The sequence below is a fragment of the Lepisosteus platostomus genome, chromosome 13 (assembly GCF_059453375.1).
Source record: "Lepisosteus platostomus isolate fLepPlt1 chromosome 13, fLepPlt1.hap1, whole genome shotgun sequence".
Lineage (NCBI taxonomy): Eukaryota > Metazoa > Chordata > Actinopteri > Semionotiformes > Lepisosteidae > Lepisosteus > Lepisosteus platostomus.
In genome coordinates, this window is record NC_142623.1 from 38,005,849 (window position 1) to 38,031,370 (window position 25,522).

Genomic DNA, 25,522 nt, shown 5'->3' on the forward strand with positions numbered 1-25,522 from the left:
CACCTTTAACATATTTCTTCCAAAGGAAAACTGTGTATTATTTAGATTATACAGGACAAAATAAACCTTTGTAACTACTGTATATACTCCCTTTGTGGAAAAGTGGAAGAAGTGTTGATAAGAGTGTGTGACAATCTCACCACAATCCCAGTTCTGCCACCCTGTCACCTGTTGGGGATGACTGCAGAGTTACTCTTCCTTCCAAGTTTCTCTTCGCTTGGTTCTACTCAAAATTCACTAGATCATCTCACTAACTCTTCCCTTGTCTTCATTACTCACTAAACCACTAAATGCATGTGCTCATCAACCTTACAAGGTCCTCTCATCAGCTTATGATTAATCCCCAGGCACTAGAGTATCCAATTAGGTACACTCCATCAACCAATCACAATCTTAACTAAAAAGATCATTTCAATTTAATCCTTGATGTTACTCATCACCACACACCAGATCTTCACTAATAACGAGTGTCTTTTTCCCCCAATCACTAATATTCCACATGTTGGTGACACAGCAGCAACCTATTTGTTTCTCTCCCACTTCTCAACTCAGTCTGATACCACTCGTCCTTCTGCTGCTGGTGAGGCATGGGGAGTATTAGAGGCTCAACCTGTGCCATTTAGACTCCTCTCACTGTTGTGTTGGCGGTGGTAAAGATAGACTGCTACCTTTTTAAATGATGCCCCACTCCTCCAGGGGCCAATGCCTGCAGTCAGAAAACCTATCCTGTTCCTCGGCAACACTATTCATACCCCATTAACCAACTACCCCTAACTAACCTGTCCAGCACTTATGACACCCCCCCCATTAGTCAAGCATCCTTAGTTCATGGACTTCCACAGACCTGTACAGTAAGTCCGTCTGTTAACAAGGAACACTCCCCTCTGTACCTGTCACTTTCCCTTCTTCCAGGCTGGAACCCAGACAATTACTTAAATCCTTTGCCTCCTAATTGCTCTTATAATCTATTGAATTAGTGGAGAGGAGTGGCTAATTCCACACAGAGCCTATCCTGACAGTTCTTTCCCTTATATGAAATTTCAAGTGCTAATTACTAATTCAGGCTATCTGCCTCATTCTTCAGATTTTTCCAAATTAACAGGTGGCTTTCTTACAAAACCCTTCTTACAAATCTCACTACTGTACCTCTCAGTGCGTATTTTGCAGTCACTTAACTATATTTAAAATATCAGTAGAATGTATCTGTTACAGATCACTGCACCTTTGAAAAAATTAAAAGTAGGCTTAACACTTTTTTTAGTTTTTGAATTATTCAAAAACTAGTTTGTTAGAAATACGCTTTTATTGTTCTTTTCACATTTAGGAGAAACAGATATATTATTGTAAGGATTACGCATGTAGGAAAACTATTGTGCTTCCAATGGTGAAGGTTTATTTAAAGGGAAACTGCATCAAACACAAGTCAAATTTGGTTCTGCTTCTCAGTAAGTGGATTGATGAAAAACATAGACATGAAACTTATTCTTCAATGTAATATATTCTTCAAACAAGCAAAGAAAATAATGTGAATAGTTAAGACAAAAACAGATTACAAATCTATATTTATGGACACAGTATGTGACTTACCTAACAGAATTGCATTTAAAAAACATGAGCATCTATCCATAATCTTCAAGATTATTACAGTGGATGCAAGACACTGCCAGCCACATAAAATAGATTACACCAAGAGAAAGCAGAAATAAACCTTACATGTAATAATTTCTCAAATTTCTGAAGCTATTTTGTGCATACTATTCTATTTTGTTCTATATGTTGAATAACAGACAGAATTGGATATTTTACTAGCAGTCTTGCGCTGTGGTTTTTGTCTTTATCAGGCTGCAACTTTTTTGCATCTTTTGTGATCTACTTTTAACTTGCTGAAACTGTCTGAATGTAGATTTAACTGCTGATGAAAAGATCGATTATTTTTGTGTGGGACAACTTAATGGAGAGCTCCACAAATTCATGCTATTTCATTTCATTTGTATGTGTAGTCTTTTTAAAGTTTAAGGCAGCAAGAAAACTTGCACAACACTTTTTCAGGGATGTGACCATGAAAACATAGCATAGCATAGAACATTCAAATGGTGGATCAGTTGCGAAAGGACCTTGATGTTGAGTTAGAAGATATTTTTCAAATCTTTCATTACTTGATTTTTGTCTGATCTGTGGTGCCTTGCACTTATGTTGAAGAGGGTCACAGTGAAGTAGTACAGTACGTCATTTTTAAAGCACTATACTGCAAAAGCTAAAAGTATAGCTCTTTTCCTTGGAATAGAAGTGTGCATTCAACTTTTTTTTCTATTAAACTGGATTCTGAAATGTTTTTTAAGATTGAGCCACCAAAAAAACAGCAAAAGATAAACACAAAGAGATCAAATAATACTGTTTCTATAAATTTATCTTCCTCTGTAGACAGGTACTGTTAGAATAGCACAATATACTGTGGAATAACATGCTACTAATCTTTAATTATACCTGTAAGTTATTACTGTAGACAGTATCTTCATTGTAGTTTTACATGGAAGGAAACTTAAGTGTTTATGGCCTTGAACATTTTGATATAAACATTCAGATTATTCATAGACATAAGGAACAAGTCCAACTACGTTTGTGATCACCTTTATGAATGCTCCTTCAGGAAACATGACAAATTATTGAACTATGTTGAGAATGTTAACCTTAACCAAATAGAACAAAAGACCACTCCTGTTCACAGCAATAGAGTGGGCACTGGGCACTTCAAAATTTAAATGGTTTACAATATGGAATGGATGTTACTGTATGGTGGCACAGTGGTTAACATGGCCTTGGGGACAATCCTGGACCTGAAGTACAGTTCTATCTGCATGACATTCATATGTTCTCCCAGAATCATACTGGGAGGTAAATTCGCTTCTGGGAAAATTGGCCCTCGTGTGACTGTGTGCATGTCTGTGTCATGGATTGATGTTACAGCATTAATGTTTTGTTTGGATTTATTTTTATAGTTTACATTAATAGCTATTGCATTCAGATGTATGAGGAAATTGTTTTTTTTCTTTTTCCTTAATGAGTGCTAGATGGATATTTATCACATCAAGCTTGAAATAGTGTTGCCATAAACATGGTGATACAACAATCACATGAAAGCATTGTTTCCTGAGTATCACTATTCAGAGAGACAAACATTTTTTTGTCAATTATACGCAGCTTTAAAGTATGAGAAAAAAATCACTAATCTTATTTCTGCTGACCCCTTCTTATATAGTATGAGAAGCATTCGGAATATAGTAGAACTACATCTCATTTTGAATTGAAGGTATTCAAAGTCCTTGCTGTGTGTAGCTGTGATTTAATGGATTAAAATAAACAGGAATTTACAAAATCTGAAAGTGTTAAAAGTATAAAAAATGATAAAAAGATCTAGAACAAAATACATTTGTACAATGATTATACTGTACAATGTACAATGATAATACTTAATTTATTTCTCGTTAAACCCTTCTTTTCAGATAAAAAGACTGAAATTAATGTGAAGAAATGTAAATAAAACTGCGGGGTCTGACATTCAAAACTATCTGAAGCACTATCCAATATCAAAACAAACCTATTATTCTTTCTACTCTAATGTAAAAATCAAGTCAGAGAAAAAAATTGTCACAGTTTCTTTAACAAAATTAACATCTATTTTTTTCATACATAAAAAACATAAGTAACATTGAAATAATTTGGGATATTGGAGGTAGAAGATAAATTAGATCCTTACGATTAATATTTTTAGACTGTTGTGTCAGTGTTCTAAATCCTGTTATGGCCAGAATTCCTAAGTGAAAACTTACTGTAAGAAGCTATAAAATTTATTTGAAGCTACTACTTCAAAGTGACATTCTCATCCTTAAAATAAACTGCAATGTATCTTCTTAAGGAGCTAGCTGCAAATCTTCCCACCAATTCTTTAGGTTGCACAGATGCAACATTATACACTATAATTCACAACAATAAATAAATGAAGTGTCAAATGGCACATGCCAGTAATTCTGTCACATAAATTTGGTATTTATATTGTGGAGGAGGGAGAAAAGGAAAAAAATGTTGCTTATACTGAGGCCTTAACATTGCATTATAATACTAAAAGCAGGAGGTAGGACGCCACACTGTTCTCTGTGGACCCAAATTTACAAAAAAAAATGAATGTATCACTATGGCGATTGAGGATACTGTGTTGTAAGAGGTACTTTGGAAGGGATATTAAACTGAGGTCCTGACTTTCATGGTCATTAAAAGTTCCTTGCAGGGTTTATAAGAGTTGGATGTTAACCCCTGTGTCCTGCCTCCAGTAAATTATGGTCTATGCATGTGGCATTACAGCCAACCTGAAACTCCCCAATGTATGAAGTGATGCAATGCAACTCAAGCACTGTCTCACTGATCTGCTGTTTAATGCAGTTGCACTTGAGCAGTGGATGAAGTGACTCTCATCCTAAAGTGAAGATCTTTACAATTTACTATACAAAGGACAGGGGAGTCATTTGAAACAACAAGGCATTTGTATATTTACTGATGAGTATTGCTACTCATTAGCACTGTTGTGGTTGACCTGCTGAATCACAGCAGGGCGTGTCACTGCCACAGTGGCCATTAGCCACACTTGCACACTACAATGTGCTCATCACTGAGGAGAAAGGATACACAGAGCACCTGGCCTACTGAAAGGTCACATACTACCAGGTGCTCTGGGGTATTTAAACCCTAATTTGCTTCTTCTCTGTCATCCAGCATTAACGTGAATGTCACTTCACTCCTGAACCACCTTACACCTCACCATCCCAACTTTAAGTATCCTGTTCTTCCTTGAAAGTCAGATCCCTCAGCCCTGCAATAGATGGTTGACCCCCAGCTCCAGATCCTGGTGGCTCTCACTGTTCTGCACTTACTGTACAGTACTGTACCTGCCCTGCATCTCTTCCCACCTCTCTGCGTCCAGGTCAAATCTGGTGGCCTGTCCTTTACCTCTGCTCCTGGTGCCCAGCCACTGATTCCCCAAGACAGTCTGACCTCTTGTCAGCCTGGTCTACTGTATGTCTGAGGTTCAGTGAGCTGGCCTCTCCCCCTGGACTGTGATGACCTTGACCTCCGAGCTATAACACCTCCCCTGTTCCCCAGGAGGCCATGTGCATTGTAACCAGCTGACATGCCTCTAGGTTTTGATATAGGCTTATAATTATTTAAATACAGATGCAGCCATTCAGAATGAGCAGGCGATACCGCATTATTTTGCGGTGCGCTTTATGTAGTTACATGTAGTTACATGTAGAGTTACCGTAAATTCTCGTATAGTACCTCAAGTAAAATAATAGTATCCAGAATTTCCGCAAGGTGGAGCTAATAAAGCTCAACCTCTCATGTTTGAGCTGTCGCCATTAAAGTCTTTAACGAAGATATTACCAATAGTATTAATAATGAAGGACCTTGCACAAGCTGTAAACTCAAAGTATTGCCCTGGTCCACATTCTTTTTTTCATTGACCGTCTTTGTAAAACTAACACCACAGCATTTCGCAATCACGCATTTGTTTCCAATCATGCAAAGTACAGTAATTTTTGAGAATCTCCGATTCACCGTGCCTTTCACATGCTCATAAAAGAGATTGATTTAGGAACATATACATATTACTGTATGCAAACTGTACTGTATACAGTATGTATATGTATATTTAATGTCTTTACTGTGCCCGTTTAAGTATTTAATATTTATATGGAATTTTACCACTGAAGGGAAATCTTAGTTGCTAAGCATAAAAAGAATAGGAGCATACTGTAACGCGTGTGAAGGCCATAAACGATATTAATTTTGGAACATAAAAATACAGTATATGGCTGGTCTCGGTACTTTAAAGAAAACATACACACCAGTATTCCATTTCTCCCTAAACATTTTAAGCATCGAAGTCTTTAACTAACGTGATACCGGAGTCAACAAGCATACTTTTAGAATTCGATTAAAAGGGAATATAATATGGAATCGGGTATCTAAATGTTGTATGCAGTCAGAAGCTTTGCTGCAGTGACTTGCAGAAGAGTAGCAGCAACTCAGGAAATGTAAAGGAGTCTTTGGGAAATTCACAACAATGATAATGATACTGTATATGTATGTACAGTATACGAAATGAACAGAAATGGACAGTTATTTAGATCTTCCCTGGAACATTATACAGCTTTGATATTGCCTCCCCTGATTTGATTTCCCATGATAATCTGCACTGATTGATGTTGCATTAGTCTGAGGTCCCTGACAAGCACTTCAATGAGATAATAGTCACATCAACCTTGCAATTTATTTTCAAAGTAAAATAAAAGGTGAATAAAATTTACAGTAGCTTTTGTAATATTGTGTTAAGCTGCTGTCTTTTAAGCTAAGAGTCAGTGCCAAAAATAACTGTATTTCTATTCCTTGCATTTGATAGACAGATAAAGGCTGTTAAAGTTCCACTGCAGCAATCTAAAACTTTTTAGGGGAGAATTCGTCCAAAGTGTTATTTCCTCTTTGAAGAAGACCCAAGGAAGTCAAAAAGAATAATAACACACTACATGAGAGGAGCTTGCCTCTAAGCCAGATCTGCATCTTTCTCTGGGCAAAACTAAGACACACTGAGTGTGTGCCTGCTCTGCAATGGACAGTGCTCCACTTCAGACTGTTATACAATAAAAATGACTAATATTAATGTTATTCTACACAACCTTGAACAAATTAATGGTTGATTATCTACCTATAATTCCTTGGCTGCTCTTAGGATACTAGACATAATAATAAGAAATATATCTTAGGATACTAGACAGAAATATATTTCATTTTCTTTTGTAGACAGTACATAAGGCTGTCATTTTAAGAATATTGTATTTAATAATGATTTTGAAAGGCTTATGAATTCTTAGTATTGCTTGTTTTAAATAACAGAATATCTCCAGAGTGGACTAGATGCACTTTTCCATATACAGTACAAGTTGTTACAAACAGTTGTTGAAACAAAATACTGAATTTGTAAATGCAGTTTACTAAACCAATATGTGATAACTTGTGTTGCAGGCAAGTTATAGAATAAAAAATACTTTACATAGCCCATAAATAGTACATCTCATTAAAAATAAAATAAAAACAGAATTCTGTAATTTCTCAGTGTTGTGTATGTTGTTCCTTGAACCTCAGTTTTTGTTTGGTAATTAAACTCATTTTCATTTTAATGGCGAGTTTCAGATACAGTTTGCCAATAGTTGCAGTATGTCTAGAACTCTATGGGCTTCATGAGAGTGAGCAGGAATGAAGCAGATGCTGACCCCTAGATTGACCTTATTGAAGGTCCAGGAAATGAATACTAAGAATCAATAGCCTTCTACACTGAATAACATAGTACAAAGATAGATTTATGTAGATAGAGGGTTACCCATTCCTACGCTGTAAGAATTTCCTTGCCCAAGGAAAGACACAACATTCAGTTAGACCAAAGAGATTAATGCATCATTGTACTGCATGTGCTCATGAAAGAGAAGTATTGAAATATTCAATACGTTTTTGATCAACAGGTCACAATTGTTGTGCAATAGTCCAGTCTATACCTCATGTTTTATAGTATTAGGCACTATGTTTAAAATGTACAGAATTGCACTATTGCCATTTAATCTGACCCACCTGTACTGTATATCTTCCTTGAGTCTTGGAGGAATGCCGATAAGTTTTAAACATGTATCTAACTGGAGGAATAAGGTTCTGAGGCTGTTTTTACAGTATGTACAACAAATACATGGATCAATGGGATGTGCTTTTATTAATCTACTGTACAAACCTGTGCTGTGGATTTTCCCCTATTCCTAGCATTACCCTGGTTCAGTGTATTTATGTTAATATAAGCTGCTAGATATTGCAGTACCTCTGAAGTTTCCCCCAACATGAGTTCTCATATTGTTCAATTACACACTAGATTTTCAGACAGCTGCTTTTCAAAGGCTAACACAAGGAAACCTGTTATTGCTTTTACTACACTTTGCCAATTGGAGTTCACTCACAAATAACCCTGCGATATCACAGAGGGAGGAATTATTCTTGGGCTGATTTAAACTCTAAAAAGTAGGTTGTGCATAAATTCACACTGGATTTACATACGAATACCTCAAAAAGAGAAAAAAAATGTTTTGATGATGTTTCCATATCCTTCTTTGCCAATCCAAAGATAGCCATCAAGCGAGATAATTACATTTCCTGGGACTAGTTTGTATTTAGACAATACTAGATCAAAAATTGAAATGTACTTTTTTTCAATTTTATTTAGTGTATTTTAGTATGTCTTTGCAGAATTAGCTCCCAAAGCTTTCTGATAATATCATATGACATTGTAACCAAATGCATTTTGTGACACATGTGGAATCAAAGCATCCAATTTGTAAGGAAAGAATGACAAATGTCAGGGGCATCATAGTAGCACAGTGGTTAGCATTGCTGTCCTGAACCACGGACCCAGGGTACAATTCTGGGTGCTGTCTATGTTAAATTTGTATGTTCTCTCAGTGTTCCCACTGGTTTTCCCCAAGTGCACTGGTTATCTCCCACATTCCAAAAACATACAGGTAGGTTAATTGGCTTCTGGAAAAATTGACCCTGGTGTTTGTGTGTCTGTGTGTGCCCTGTGGAGGGCTGGCATCTCATCTGGAGTGTAGCCTGCCTGGTGCTTGTGGCTTGCCAGGATAGGCTCCAGCTCCCCCCCCCAATTAGAAAATGGACAGATGACAAATGTGATACAATAAATACAAGGTAACTATGGCCATTAAAAAAATACAGCCGAATAATTAACTACATTTCCAAAAAGCAAAAATTTCAAATATCCTAGTAACCTACTGTAGATTGGACAGGTGGAAATGCACTTCACTTTTGATAGAAATAACTGTGCTGCAAAAATATTGAATTAAACTTATGCTGCTTTGGGCTTTTCAACATATTTATTCATTGAGTATGGTAAGATGTGTGATAAATCCAGAATTCTAGATATCACCCAAACCTTTTCTCAATAACAACCAAACACAAAAACACAAGGGAAGCATTCAAGTAAATTATGTCAGAGGCACATCATTTCTTAAATATGTTCTTTTCTTCCATTTCATTTTCAGAAGTGTGTCACTTGAAAAATGATTTGCTGTATATCACAATGGAAATAACAAAGGAATATTACTAACTCTCCTGTTAAAAATGATGCTCTTGCTTCAACATACAGGATATACTGTATCTAATGTTTATCTTTAATTAAAAATCCAGTACTGAGAATGTACTGTTTAGGCTTCAGATTTTAAAATCACTGTTATATCATCTCCAGTGCCACATTTGTCAGATTAAAACATTTTACCAGACGAGTAAACCTTGTAAAGAGGTTCTGTCCAATAGTATTGATACTGACAGAAAATGATCAAACTAAGCTTGAAAATTTCTAGATGTACCTGTTTCCTGACATGATGGTGCCGCTTTCAATAATTTCATCCAAACATCTTAATAAACAGCACAAGAAGCATTCTCTTTAATACTGCTCACTTCTTCACATGTTTCTTTCAAAAACGATTTTCAGCAAAGGCTGCTGGAAGGCTACTTTTTTCATACATGGTTCTTTTTATATTTTATATCCTTTCTGCAATGTGTCTTCTTCTCAGACATTAGAGATAATTATACTTAATCTTTAGTCGTCATCTTATTGACTTCATTTATGTGAAACTACTGTATATCGCCCTGCAACGCACAACTGGAAATGCACTGAAGGTAAGCTGTGCTAGGTGTGAGCCATTTGGGTGAGACATAAAACTAAGGTCCTGATTCTCTGGGGTCATTAAAAATCCCAGATCGTTTCTTGAAAAAAGTAGCGGTATTAACCCTGGTGTCCTGGCTAAATTTTCTCCCCTGGCCTTTGTCAACCATTGCTTAATAATCCTTTTTATCAATTGGATTACTCTGTTCACTTCCCCACTGATGTGTAGTGAGTGTACTGGTGCACTATTATTATTATTATTATTATTATTATTATTATTATTATTATTATTATTATTATGTAAAGGCATGTGGGCAAACAGACTAGCAGAAATTAATCTATTTGCTTTACCGTCGCAATAACCATACTGGGAAACTACTGGTGTGTATTAAATTAAAATGCAGTTTCCAGTGATGCATGTTTCAAAATATGCATCAGTAGAATAGAGCCTCTGGAGCTGCACCTGTGTCCCAGCTTGATAAGTGACAGATTTTTGGTTGAAAGAGAAATCTTGCAAGGGTGAATAACAGAAACACCTATTGAGTAAGCATCTCTAGAGGACAGGTGGAAGTAGTCTGAGATTAATTACATCATGCTAGGTTTTGTAGCTGAATAATATCCACTGATGATACTGATTAGGTGAATTCAGGATCTGAGAAAATTATATAAGAGCCTTTACTCTGCAGTCAACATTACAGTTGTGGGGAAAATATCTGATGCTAAAAACAAAACGTTTACAGCATTTAAACTTGATACAGAAAAGTAGACATAAAGGGTATAAATATAGTCTGTCTTTCTACTTACTGTAGATGTGCCTGTGAGCATATATTGTATACACTATTTTTTTAATCTTGCTTAACATTTTAAAGGGAGGCAACTCTAACTCTGGCATGTCAAAGACTTCTTGAGACTGTAGGTTCATGTTATGAACTTTCCCAATCCTACTAAATAAAGAAAACATTATAGGTACAGATCCTTAAGAAAAACCTTTCTTCAGTGTTTTTTAATACAACTCATCCTACAAATGTCTATCCAAACTTTCATTATATGGTTGCTCACGTTTATTTACAGTGTCAGCCAAAGAAGCCTCCACAACTGAAACATTGTGTTTCCTTTCTTCTCTTTTCAGCATGGAATAAACCTTTAATTTGTTCCTGTATATATCTATATGTTTACAGAAACTGTATACATACAGATATGTATACTATAACTGTATTGTATATATGCCCTGGGATCACAGAGTAAAATTCATGCAACCCAGCTGCATTGTCAGAGTGTAGAATATTCTCATTAACATGTTTGCTTCATCCCTGCTGAGAAACGACTGAGTTCAAGTGTACTTAAGTATTTTTTTCAGTTATGTTTGAATAACTGTTTTTTTTCTTCATAATTGACATTAATAACTATTGGTGTGCCTTTTTCTCATTCTGCTTTTTTATTTCATTTGTGACTGATAACAGAAATACACAACTATCACATTTGTTTTTGTTATGGGGTTGCGAGCACAAGCTTTCTAAAATGTTTTGCACACTATCTAGTGAGAGTATTACTACAACTACTAAGATCACTTCTGCTACAGCGACTACTACATTATTAAAAGTAACAGAAACGATCATTCTAAAAATAAGAACTCAAGTTTACAAACGAAACTGTGGTATGGTTCTGTTCTATTTTTTAGTACATTTCAATGTATTTTAATTAATCCTTGGTTTCACACTCTAGGCATGGTGTACATATATTTTTAGTATGGCTACATACTGCACAGTATTTGAATGTTATTTTTTTAGCTGTTGACTAAATGTCCTGTAACACTACACATTGTGCTGGTTATCTTTTTTTTCCAGTACTGTTCTTAACTGTAATAATTAGTTTTAAACTGCAGCACAGTATAAGCAGTTTAAATATTTGTTTTCAGGCTTAAGTCTTAAATATTTCATTTTTGTATTCTGTCATTCTTATTTAATAGATTTTTTAATGAATATCTACTATTTTCTTCCCATATGTTTAATCTAAATTAACTATAATGTATGTTTAGTGTTAATAATAATTATTATTTTTCCCTTGATTGTGACGTTAGAAAAACATACACAAAAATCAATATGCACAATTAAGGGACAAGCCAGAATTTGAGGTATAGCTTGCATGCAGTTCTATTTCTCTGACCCTTTAAAAGTTGGCCCCTGTGCCACCCTTACAATTTGTCTGGATAACCTTGCCTTGTTAAGAAAGCCAACAGAGCAGCAAACATTTCAGCCTATACTCTAATGAGAATGCAAACACAATCTAAACTGCTTCTACTGTAGTTAACCTTATGTTTGTGTTTGCCTTATTGTTGTGCAAAAGGAGAGGGATTTATATGTGTGTGTGTGCTGGATGAAAGACTGGAGATGAATTTTTGCTTAGGTTCTGGATTCCTAACTGGAAAATTGTTTTCTGCAGCCTCAGGTGGGAAGACTGCTGAACTCCTAACCAAGAAGTAGTTTCACCTACTCTACATTGCTCCAGCAAACCCAGTTGCATAAAATAGTCCCAAAATGTAAAGGAAAATCTAGATAAGTTCAAGTAGTGCTGAACAAAAGACTGCAAATTATAGAACAGTAAAAACTGGACGTGTCTGTGTAGTTACATAAAAACTGCATGAAACAAAAGAAACAGCATTTAACAGAATAAGACATTAGTATTTTTAGTATAACTTTGGTGCAAGCATGATCTTTATTACCTGTGACAATCTACATGTACATCTTTAGATAGGAACTGCAGAGGCCTAATTGGAAAAAAGTTCCTTTCCTGTTATATCTAAGTTTATTATTTCATTTTATTGACCTGATTGTATGAAACAATACTCTCCATCAGACCTCTGTAGATAGGTATAATTTTAAAGTGACAAACAACTCATACTGGTTACTCCTGATAATAAGAACATTGGAGCTCTCCTAATATGTTGGGGAAATGTGTGAGGGAGAATGACAGAAGACGTTTGGAAAGAAACACAGGGATGATTATGAGTACAACCTGGACTTGTTCCTGAGTTAATGGCAATGGAACTAAAGGTGTGAGAGACAGAGGGAATGAGAACCCAGAGGGGAGTCCTCACTATCAAACACCAATTAAAACCAGAAGAAGAAAGACACTTCACAAAGAACCAAGATAAAAATCTTGCTTTCCTCTTGCAAGGTCAGGAGGATATTTGCAGAAGCTTTGATTGTCTCTCTCACTAAAACATGCCATTATTAGAGACAGGTTCTTCTGTGTTTTTGTAACAAAGGTCTCTTTTTGTCCAGAAAGTAAAGAAGTGAAACTTCTTAAATGTCAGATAAATGGCATTGTTCAGTCAAGAACAGTGTCCAGTTTTTTTAGCAAATAAGATCTGTGCCTGTTTAGTTGTTTTCAGAATTCAGGTCTAGACATGTTAAGACCAAATTATAGACTGTGGTCTTCAATGCTTTGCCAAGAGTCTAAAATGCTCATGGGTTTTCCGTCTTATTAAGCACAGCTCATGGGATATTTTACTAGTAATATTTAATTTAAGTACTTGTGTGATACCTACATCACTGGTATCTGGAAGTCCTGTATTAATTGCTTTATTATTATTATTATTATTATTATTATTATTATTATTATTATTTAATATAATAATATACGTTTTGCTTTATCGTTTGCTAATCAAAGAGCACAGTTGATGAGAAGACCAGAGCGTTTATTTCCTCTTCTGACTGTTTTTCACATACAATATTGAAAAGGAAAGATAGAGGTTTATCTTGCTTTTAAGCATAGATTTACAATTGTCATTTGCACCAAAATGTAACATTCAAGAATTCTGTAAAAAAAAACACTTAACCCCTTATACACCTCATGCTCAAAGAAATTATTGAATAGGTAATGCAGGTAACAGTAAAATGGAACAGAAACAATTATAACCAACATTTCAATTATTGCTGCTTTATAATAAATTATTTTTAATTTAAAAATTAAAAACTGTAACTGAATGTATGAGGGCATAATACGGCAAATATTTTGGAAATCATATTTTCTGTATTCAAAATTAAGGCAATTATACACCAAACAAAGCATAATATGAGAAAACATTATGTAAACTGAACTTCACTTGTCTGTGCATTCTCCTTCTTCCCAGCAAGCTCTAAGGCTTGTCTAGACACAGAATTACAAGTGCCACAAGTTACCACATGTGAATTGAAAAGGCTTGTCACATTTTTTTTATTGGAAATTGAAACACACTTCTAACTTATTGCATGGTAGCTTTTCTTTGTTTGCTGTTTATAACTAACAAGAACTTTAAATGTCAGAACCTTCACTGTATAGAGTAACTGTCCAAAGATTTAGAGTTACATACTGTATAGTGTATTTGATTCGTACTAATTTGTTCTAGGGCTTCTCAAATGGTCAGATTTCATAATGTGACTGTATAATATATATTTTTTAAAATCCTTGAAGAGTATTTAAGCAAAACTGCTTCCTTTGGTTGCTCTTCAAAAGAAAATTGGGTCTTGACATTTTTTCCACTCTCACACTATGACTGTGATACAGTATACTGTACTGTGCTATTGTAACAGGCCGACCTCTCACAAATGAGTGCAGTGGCAACAGGGCTGTCACTAGAGGCCGCCAGAAAAGAGAGCTTAAAGACTATTGAAAGTTAGTGGAGGAAATGCACACATTTTTCATCATATTTCATGTCATGATTTAATTGAGATTTTGTATCACAATGTGGGATTTTCACTGTATTAAAAAGGATGTGCCACAAAGAAGGGGAAAGAAAGAGATTAGATTCGGGGAAAAAAGGAAAAGTGAGATGAGCCTCTGTTTTAGCCGGTCAATTTTGTATGGGAAATAAAAACAAATTGGAGATATGAGATCCAAAAAGAGAAAACATAGTCTCCAACTCACCCTGACAGAAAAAGAGGGCTTGAAGAACTGGCCCTGATGCTGTCAAATCCTTATTGTATGGTACTAGTATCACAGCAACCTGATTTTATTTCAAAGGTCCTTCTTTAGGAAACTGTCTGGGCTTGAATAGTTTTCTATTCTGTCTTTCAGAAAATAAAAATGAACAAAAGTTTTGGTTTACTATATACAAACTCTGTATACCTCTGCATCAAAGAGGTGACTTAGTAGAATATTGTAACCACACTTTGAAAAAGCAGTGAATCAGGAGGGTAAGGATTGGAACTTGCTGCCATTTCTCTTGTTTGCTGTCCACAGGATGTCACAGTTTTATACTGGACTTTTTCCTTTTGAATTGTTGTATAGAATATCCCCTACAAGCATAAACAAATTCATCAAAGAACTGTACAGTGAACGGTAGTGAGACAGAGAATCTAGTATGCTAGAGAATACACAATAAGTGAGAGACCTGCTTGCCCAACTTGACCCAATAGTCGAAGGAGCATGTAGAAAGGATGCAAAAACTTACTACCTCCCACTCCTGAGAACTGACTGTTCGTTTCCTGAATAGATCTCTGAAAGGAGTTAAAACTGATGGAACTGGTCAGCTATAAAATCCTCCAACCAGACTGAAGGAAAAAGCAGCAGATGAAGCATATTAATCTGCTCAAGGTTGGCACAAACTAGGACCAAGTGTGACCAAATGAATGAAATGTTTAAACTATAGCCCAAACAGTTTGTTTAAGTCTCAGTTTAAATGTGTTTTAACAGCCTGAGGTCATTACACATTTTGTTGTTTTCCCAGAAGAATAAATGCACTCAAAGGTCTGATATTGTGTAGATGAGGCCAAGAGGGTTGAGATATCTGCAAAGAAAAAAAGATGAATTTAAGAGTCACTGAGAAAGAGATAGTTCCACCTTAAGACCCAAACTCCTTATCCACAATCCAAATGGTTCCTTGTGTTTCTGTAAACATACAGTATTTCAAAACTTAAGCAAAGTACCAAGGTTTTATGCTGACCCCATGCCAAGGGTTGATGAGCTTATCAATAAAACCAAACACCTTACCCTTTTAGACCCTAATGATTTTTAGTGTGGACTGGGGCATTGACAAACTAAGCATTTGCAAATTAATTTATCAAGAATATTGTAATGTCATCTGTGTTCTTAGTAATAATAGGTACTCTCATAAACATACTACACTTAATGCTAAATGCCCCCAACCCCTTGTGCCCTCCCATCCCAATACAGTTTCAGTTGCTCAGTAGGGTTGGATGTTCAATTCGTATTGAATTAAAAAAAAAACACTGTAACACAAGAAACATTATAGCTTTATAAATGTATTTATTAAACCAAATGAGTGAGTGAATAACATTATTTCAGAATACATAAGGAATTAAATACATATTAAGAATACCAATGCTTTTCTGTGTGATTTTATATACTGTATATACATGTACTGTGCACATACAGTATGTATATTTTCACACCCACATACATCTAAATCTAATAACTCACCTGGAGCAGTCATCTTCTTCTCAGCAGGGATGAAAAAACTCAGAGTGTACTCTTGTGTAACGTCCTTCTCTAGACAGACAATACAAAGCTTTTTCTTCCTAAGCGAGATTATAGTTTATCACAGATGTGAGTCTGATAGAAGAAACACAATTCCTTCTGCTGTCATGGGGATATTAATGAGGTGCCAGGGGGACTTACAGCTTACTGTTTTGTATCCCTCACTAGAGCAAAAAAACAATAATAATACAGGCCTTTTAATTCATCTTCAGGAGTCTCAGAATGAAAAGTGAAAAATACAAAGCAGTATTACACACACACAAGCACGCACATACTCAAACACACACATATGCACCAAACCTTGTTAATGAGCTTTGCTGCATGCTTGGAAACAGCAGGAGGAAAATGGTTCTTTGATGATGCATCTTCTTACTCGGAGAAAGGCCTGTTCAATTTTCATAAATGCTAAATGCAAATTAATGACACTTTTGTCATTATTGCAGAACCTCAATATGAATTTGTCTTTGTATATCTGCACTATCAGTGTACTTTTTCAAGAGAATGCAAATGTCTGCTGATGACAATAATATATTTCTCTGTATATGATAATGTTTCCCTTGTATCATACCACATTTTTCTTATTAGCATTACAGATTGCTCAGTTTGGTTGAATTCATCTGCTTTTTTAAATTGAAATGTGATTAGGATCCGGATGTGTTTCATAGCCATAAAGATATGTTATTATTTTCTCTGTCTATAGAACATATTTGCTGCAGTGATGTCATCATGTTTCCTAATTAATTAAATTAAGCAGTGCGCTATTCCAGGTATTCAAAAATACACATGATGAAACTCACTGATGTGACAATAAATGACTGAGGAAGTGCAGAATGTTTTAAGACAGCACAATGTATTAGTATTAAGTGTTTCTAGTTTTTCTTAATTAATCAGTCTGGTACTTGTTTTAACTTCGTTAAACCTTTTCTATGGTTTGTTTCTGGGATGGTCAAATTTAGAAAAAGCTGCCTAAGGTATTAGAGGTAACTGGCCAACTTTCATGTCTTTTCCTGATATATAGTGACCTGGTTCTGCTGCAAGGTAAGCTAGAAAGGAAAAGGTGAAAAGAAAAGAGACACGATGTTTCAGCTGCGGAGCCTTTTTCAGGTGTGATAAAGTTAGGTTAACTTTAAGTTATTTGTTCTGTTTCATTTGGTTACACTATTTTTACTTCACAAGTTTAGTAAATCCTTGTAGTGTTAAGTCTGTTTTATGTCGTGTCCTGTTCCGGTGAGGCTAGGACAGAAGCCAGTACGGAGTAAGATCTACCAGCCTTGCCCTGCTGCTGTTTCTTGATTGTATGCCCTGTGTCTGGCATAATAAAGACTTGATCTCGTCGCAATTTACAGTACAGTATACTCACATAATCAGTTCATCTTAAGTGTAATGTTTTTCTCTTTAAATGAAGCAAGATCCTTAGTCTTGATGTTGTTTCACTCAAGCTATAAGCTAAACTGTTACAAAACTGCATTTCAAACTAAACACTACCTTAAGGAGAGATTGAAGCAGTTGAGTCCAGAATTCTGCATAGTATTAGTTATATTGTTATTATATTTTTTAACTAGGTTTGGCTTATTTACTAAAATTACTCTAGATAAAGATACATTTCTAAAAGCAATATGTCAACATATCATACAAATTATCCAGTGATTTATACAGATTTTTTACTTAGGAACAGAGTATGAATTATTAATATTGCTTTTTAATCTAATTTAATGGATTTGGGAAAATTTTGGACCTCATAAGAACAGGTTTTGAACATGTAATTTGCTAATCACCACTATTTTCCTTTTGATATATTTTTTTTACATTCTTCAAAATTAAAATCAATTCTTTAAAAAGACTCATCTCATGTTCCTTGATAGACAAGGTTTTTCTACCTCTTCCTCTGTTGGAGACTCTCAACTCTTACCAATTAATCTTGACTTCTTATTTTGCTGTTTGTTGAGCTCTGTACACCCTTATTATGCACAGTTATTTGCATTTAGTTTTCAGTTTTGTCTCCAAGACTGATACTCCAGCACAGCAGATTTTCCTTTAAGGCAGTTTTGCCACTGAGGCACATTCAATAAAACTTTCTACAACCTTACCGCTACTAAAGGATAGGTCTTTCTTCAAAGAGGTCTCCTGCATAACAGGATTGGCAAGTCTGACAGCATTCCCTGGATACTTTACTTGTTAAAAATACCTTCTGTACTTTTCCTATGCTCTAGACTGGATTTGTTTTCAAAAGTATTTTGTACAGCTGAAATCTCAGCACACTGTACTTTAAAAATTACCTAAATCCATACCAGGCCCACATGGAGTCAAGGTTTTCCTCACAACGAGCTCTGTACCTATGCCAATATGCAGCACTCTGCACTATGGAGATAAGCTGCTGTGCAGGTAAATATACCCCCATTTATTTTATGTGAGCATAATTATGGTGGGAAAGATCTCACGCTGACAATACGAATGCACATTGGTTTACTCTCAGTGAACTCAAAAACATTTACATATCTAAGTAAGCCTGCACACCACAGGGTCAACAGCAAGTCGTCCTATTTCAGCTGTCAGTCTGCATAAATATTTTCCTTAATAAAGCTTATACAATAACCTGGGGATTTTTTTAGAAAAGGTGCACAATCCCAAGGTGATTAAATCCAAATGCCTGCCTATTGTTAAGCCAGTCACACCTTCCGATGCAGGTATGCATCAGGTTTTATTGGTATTACACTGTAGGTACAGTATGTATTACCGTATACAGTATATACAGTAGGTATATTGGCATACTGTATTTTAGGTTCAGGATATCTTCTTAGAGACAATACTATGTAGACTGAATATCTGTTTGGAAAGATGTTCCTTTCATTTAAAAACATATATACATGATCTGCAGAAAAGACTCTGGAAATCTAGGAACTTTGCATGAAGGTGTCTGTGTAGATTAGGTTCTGTATGAGTCTTCAGGCTTTGGCCACAATTTCATTTTAGCCAAAGCCTTTTCATCCTCTAAAAAACTCTAACTGTTTTTTTTAGATAATGTACTGTACTTGACATCATTTCTATATCCCGTTTGAGAATTATTCATTCTGGTCATTGGAAGTTTCTTAATTTCCATTGGATGGGGCCACACTTCAGTGAAATATCCTGCTGTATAAATTAGTAGAAAAATAAGTTGCTTTGGATACAAGCCATTTAATAATTACATATTAAATGAGGATTTAAAGATTTGGCCATGAATGATGAAACATTAATGACAAAAAAAATCTATCAATTCTCTGAGTTAAACAAACATTCCGTATTATATAATCTAATAACTTTATTGATTGGGCGCATTGACATTCTTTTTTTCATAATTACTGCTTGGCAACAGCACGTTTTATGCCTTGCAAGTCCAGACAGTGCGTTGGTAATCAGCTTGCAATGAGGACGGCTTCAGCTGTGAATAAATATGATTATCCTGTTTCAGGAGAACAGTTTACAGCCTGTAGAAACGAATACCAAGCTCATAGAAATGTACTGTAGTGTCTCCCTGGCAGTGATATAGAAAGCAGCAGTTATATTTATTAGTTATATTATATTATTTTTTTATGTGACAGCGTTCATCACATAATTTCATATAATAATCTGTAAATGCTTGCTTTTGAAAGGGTTGCTTTAATTTTCATTATTCATAATTATCAAAATAACCCTATTTACTGTCACACATTTAAATCTAAATCCACATCCAACAATACATAGACAACAAACAAAGCACTACCAAAATGAAGTTAAAAGATATCTTAAATATCTTAAAGTTTGGGTAATGATATTACACTTTTCTTTTCTATAACTATATATATTTATCAGCAAATTTTGCAGGGAACATTTGAAGTCTAAGCAAATGCACAAAAATAATATTTACACATTTAAGGAATGTACTGTACAGTACAGTATATATACTGTATCCCAGCTGTCTTTGCTAATAAGGTCTTTGCAAATAAAGTCACATTCTTTACTTCTAAACAAATGATTTTATTTCTCACTTCATCTTTGCTCCCAGAATATATTTAAGTTACTTCTTGTGTGGTTACTTCTCTTGTGGTCATGAAAGTTATTTTTCTTACCTTTTTCAAACAATATATTTGTGCTACGAATACATGTAACATTTTTAAATCACATAAAATAATCAAAATAGTCATCCTTGAAAAAAGTATTTTTCAAATAAGGAAATTATTAATAGCACTCCGTTATGTGTGTGTAAAAGACAGACAAACCAACTTCATGGTCTTTGCATTTCAGAGACAGGCAATTGGGCAATAGTGCTCTTTTATTCATGTTTCAAACAATCAAGAATCGTCTTTCAATGACTTGTCTCTGGACAACCCATCTGGTCTCAGTATCTGTCTCAGTTGGGCTCTCTGGCCCTCTCTGAGGTGAGGTGCATGATGACATCACTCTTTCAGATTTCTTCTTTCACGCCTGACGAATAAGGAGCACTCGTTTCTATCTACTGTAGGAGCCCAGCTTCAGAGATCGGGAATGTAATGACTGACAGCTGGCTCCCTTTAGGTGATTATCTAGGCTGACTGCCTGTCACAGTGTGAAAAGAATTTGTTGTGACCAATTATGCTAAAAACAGTCTTATTTATTAGTCCATCTCTACTAAAATCCGTGATCTGTATTCATTTGCTCCAGACGACCCCTGCAGAATTATTGCAATATGCCCCACTAATCTAACCCAATTTCCTCAACTCCACAAAAGAATTATCCAACGAGCATTTCAAATTGATTTTTCATCAGGAATTACTTCCCGAAAATGGAAAGGAAAAGTATTTAGATTGAGGCACAATGTTTTATATCTGGGTTTTTTAAGTATAAAAATTACTTAGTCCTGGCAGGAGATAATTATCATTGAATTGTTATGCCAAAGATTGACCTACTGGATATTTCATTTAAACATTAATGCACCTGTTGTTTTCAGTGAGCTTAATGACTATAGTAGGATCACGACCATATGTGAGGGTTTGGTGCAAAGAGCAGCCTATAATGTACTACTGTATTTACAGTAGTATGTATAGTTAAAAGATGTAAGTAACCTCCATTATAATTAAAATACTAATGCATGTGGTTAAAGTTAATTTAAATAACATTGATCAACTAAAAGAAACAAACTCACAAACTTACAGTCATCAGTTAAAATAAACAACATGAATCCATCCTCTGTGTCCAGCCTGCCTTTTCCCTCTCTGCCTCCATGATAAACATGGCCCACTATAATGAACAGGCAGTAGAACTATCGGTTTTCCAACCTTTGTTCCCCAATGCTGCTTGCACAGAACCAGGAGTGTCCCTTATAGTACAAAAGCCATTCTGAGTTGTGGGTCAGAATGGCAGGCAGCAGTGAGAGGCTCACTCACTAGCTAAATTCGTCTTATGATCCTAGTCTGTTGCAGCACTAATTTGAAAGTTGAGGTTAACAACCTTCATCTCAGTTTCATCAAACTCTGCTCTTTACTCCATCGTCAGCCATACTGAATCACAAATAAGCGAATTCATAAGTGTTAAATTCACAGATGCAGAGACCCTCCTTTACATAGCTTTTCATAAACAAATTGCTTTCCCACCTGTGCAGAAGGTCAAGGGTGCTTCCTAAGTAATTTGATTTGAAAGTGTCCGTCCATTTTAGATTTCTTTTTATGTTGCGTCTCAGTTTTGTTTTGGATTTTGTTGTTTTGATTACACCAAATCTACAGAAGTCATCTGGGCAGGAGGATGTTAGGAACTGCAGATTAAAAATATTTATGTTTTCAGATGAAAAATGGCTTATCTTTTTTGAGCCCATTGATCATTAGTCTTGTAGTTTCTTGATAGATCAGCTATCAATTAAACTGTCATGAACCGCATACAGTACCTAGAGCACCTCTCACCGCCAACACCCGCGCACCAATTCATCAATTGCCATTCCTCACGGTCTTCCCCATTAAGACCCTCTCACTCCACTCACTATTGAGAATTTGTCTTCGGCTTTCTCAGGTGTGCGCTTCAACTCTTGTCCTGACTTTTGGCTACCCAACCTAGTTTCCTCCTGCTTCAACATCTTCTCGCTTCTCGTCTCGGATTTGGATTCACTGGACCTGATTCTTTTGGCTACTCGACCTAGTTCTTTTGTTTCGACTACAACTTTTGCCTTTTGCTTTTGGGAGTTGGATGCCAATTGGTTGCCATCACCTTCAGTCTCAGCACCGCATAGGGTCCAAGCTGGTGCTCCTAACGCATTCTTTGACAGAAACCTAGTACTAGTCAAACTGTTTCTGTTAATAATCTAATTTTGAATATGATTATTTATTCTTTTATACTAGATTTTCTGTCTAGTGCAAACAACAGTGAGAGTTTCATTGACATGAAAAAAATAATTTTATTAATGCTTGGCAAGCCTAATCAGTAGCCTCAAAATATATATTTTTTAAAGATTAAGTAAAATAAATGGCATTGCAAAAGAATATTCGAAATTGTTGTTTGAGTCTTTGAATGTCTGATGCCCTGTTTGAAAAAGATAAGCTTTATACTCTACCTCTCTGATAGAAAAATAGTTCTACAGCCAGATAATTTATAAATATATGCATCTGTTCCCAGGTCATCATTGACGCACATGTGAAAACAAATGGGTAAGACCACCTATTCCATTTTCCATTTTTACTGAAAGCAAAGCTAAAAATGCTAATGGTGAGAAATTGTTTGGGATAAGCATGCCAGCCTAATCTGTGTAATATGTAAATGATTTATCTGAAAGCTAGCCTATGTCATTATTGACTGCAGTTTTCAAATATACCATGATTAAACCTGATAGTTTTTTTCTTTGATTTCCAGCACAAAACCGTTGACCATTTTGAATCCATATTTTTGTAAAAATGTGCAAAGACTTAATTTGGCTTTCTAGGATAAGCAAAATCATAAATTAGCAGTTGTGATATCATAATACCACATTCCAGAGCTTGTAAGAAAGCTTTTAAGCATTTTGATTAATATAATACCTTCTTGGTTATAATTATATAGCTGGGAGTCCCCTGTGTTTTTTCAGATTTTGTGAATTTTGCTCTCTTGTTGTCATTTGTAAGAAAAAACAGGAACTATAAGACTGTACAGTATAAGACTGTGTTTAAAAGGTCATAATTCACACAAAGCACAGGGAACATTCATGTGGAAATTGCAACAGAAACAGTCCTTCAGAAGCATGAAAATAAAAGCATGTTTACTTCACACTTCATGAAGTGTCACATTTCATGTGGTCAGTACAACACCATGCAATTCATTAATTTGAGTAATAAGTGTAGTTGCTTATCTCCCTACATTGGCCACCACAATTGCAAGGACATCATATAATACTGCAAACCTGCTTTAAAAACTTGCAGTTTCAATGCTATTTTCTGTTAGATAAAGAGGACAAATGTAAAACATAGTACAGAGGAAATGCTTGAACTACTGTATGTTCAACAGAAAATGCCATTCCTGGAAGTATTGGTTTTCAGCAGAACTTTGAGCAATACTATATATTGAGAAGGAACAAGTAATAGGTTTATTCCATGCTGAAAAAAAAGAAGAAAGAGAACACAACGTTTCGGCCGTGGAGCCTTCTTCAGGTGTCAACCCTTCAGGTGTTCCCACCTGAACTATATATTGAGAATACTGACTAAACTATATAAAAGTATAAGAATCAGGCAAGGTCTTTTCCTACAGGTGAATATAAATGGTGAAAAAGAACAGAAACAATCTGAAGGGTACGGAAGGGAGAAAAACCTGTAACACAATTATTATGTTGTGTGAGTAGACTTGTGTACAAATAGTTGAAATTTAAATCATGATTCTTTTGTCATTGAGTTGCAGCAGTGCATTAAAATATGTTAACTTGTTTTTTTCATGAAAAGTCTTTATCTTTCTTTATTGATTAGAATTCTAGCAAACTTCAATAAAACAATGAAAAAAGCAGGACCATGTACAGTATTATTGTGCATATAAAATTTATGCTGTACATTCAAAAGTCTCAGACTTTTGACATTTTAAATGATTAAATGAAACCCATGTGATTACTCTCAATACTTTCAGCTTTCAAAGTTTTGTATGGCCGGGAAATGTTTTACATATCTGAATTTGAACAGTTTTATGTTCTGCTGGGAAAATGTACAGTATACATGCATACTGTATACTGTATGCATATGTTTAGAGAAGAACTGTATGTAGGAAAATCTTGTGTAGTCACTTTTGATGTCCATTACTTTTTCTAGGTTTATCCTACAGTATACCCTCCAGTGTGGATCACTTTGCACTGATCAACGGTTAATTTCATTTGCTAAGTGTCTGCCAAATCCACGATGTTGTTTTTTTATAATACCCTTGATATTTTTAGATAAAGTCTTGTATGAGTCTTGCTGCCATCACTCTGCCTTTTTACCTATTTGCTCCTTATTTTTTTGTAAGCTGCAAATTTTACTATTTTTCTAATTATTCTCTAAATTGTTGATATCATTAAGGAAGAGAAACAGCCCCAAACAGAACCCTGTGACACATCATGGCTTATGTCTGCCATATTAGATGCTATGTCTGTTAAGATGATGTACTGTCTCCTGTTTGTAAACTAGTTCTTGACACATGTGTATACTGTATGTTAGCTTTGTAAGGCCGCTATTCTCAAAGGGATGGAGAAGTGATCTGAGACAAGAGACAGGATTCAAGTGCAGGTTCAGAGAACAAACAAACATAATGTATCCAGTAACAGGCATACAGTAAGTCAAAAGTCCAGGCAGGCTCTGAATAAAGCACAAAAGTGAAAGTACGAAGCAGCATAAAAACAGCAGTCCAGAGTCAAAGCGTGAGAAATCAATCACAGTACAGAAGCAAACCAGGAGCACAACAAGCAGGCAAGTACGGTTGGTACAAAAGAAGGTAAGAGACTGAAGAATGATTAGACTAGTATAAAAACTAAGACTAGGAACAGGAGGATGAGAAAGTGGGTCTTTAATACCAGAAGAAATTAGAGCCTGGTTTGTGGTAGTGATTGCCTGCCATAGTGCATTGTTGTGGTTACTGATTGAATAACAGAATTATGGTTGTTAGAACTGAGTGTTATAATTTATGGTCTGTTGAGTGCGGGCATGACAAGTTTCTTGTGAAAAAAAGTTTCTTTTAATTTGTGAACCAGCATTTTAAGTGGAACATTTACTATTTTAAGAAAACAAAATGAAAAGCTGACCTTATTTTTATAAGCGTTTTTACACGGTTTAACTTTCATGGTGAAGTTTCCAGCTGATATCGTCTTGACATTAAGAT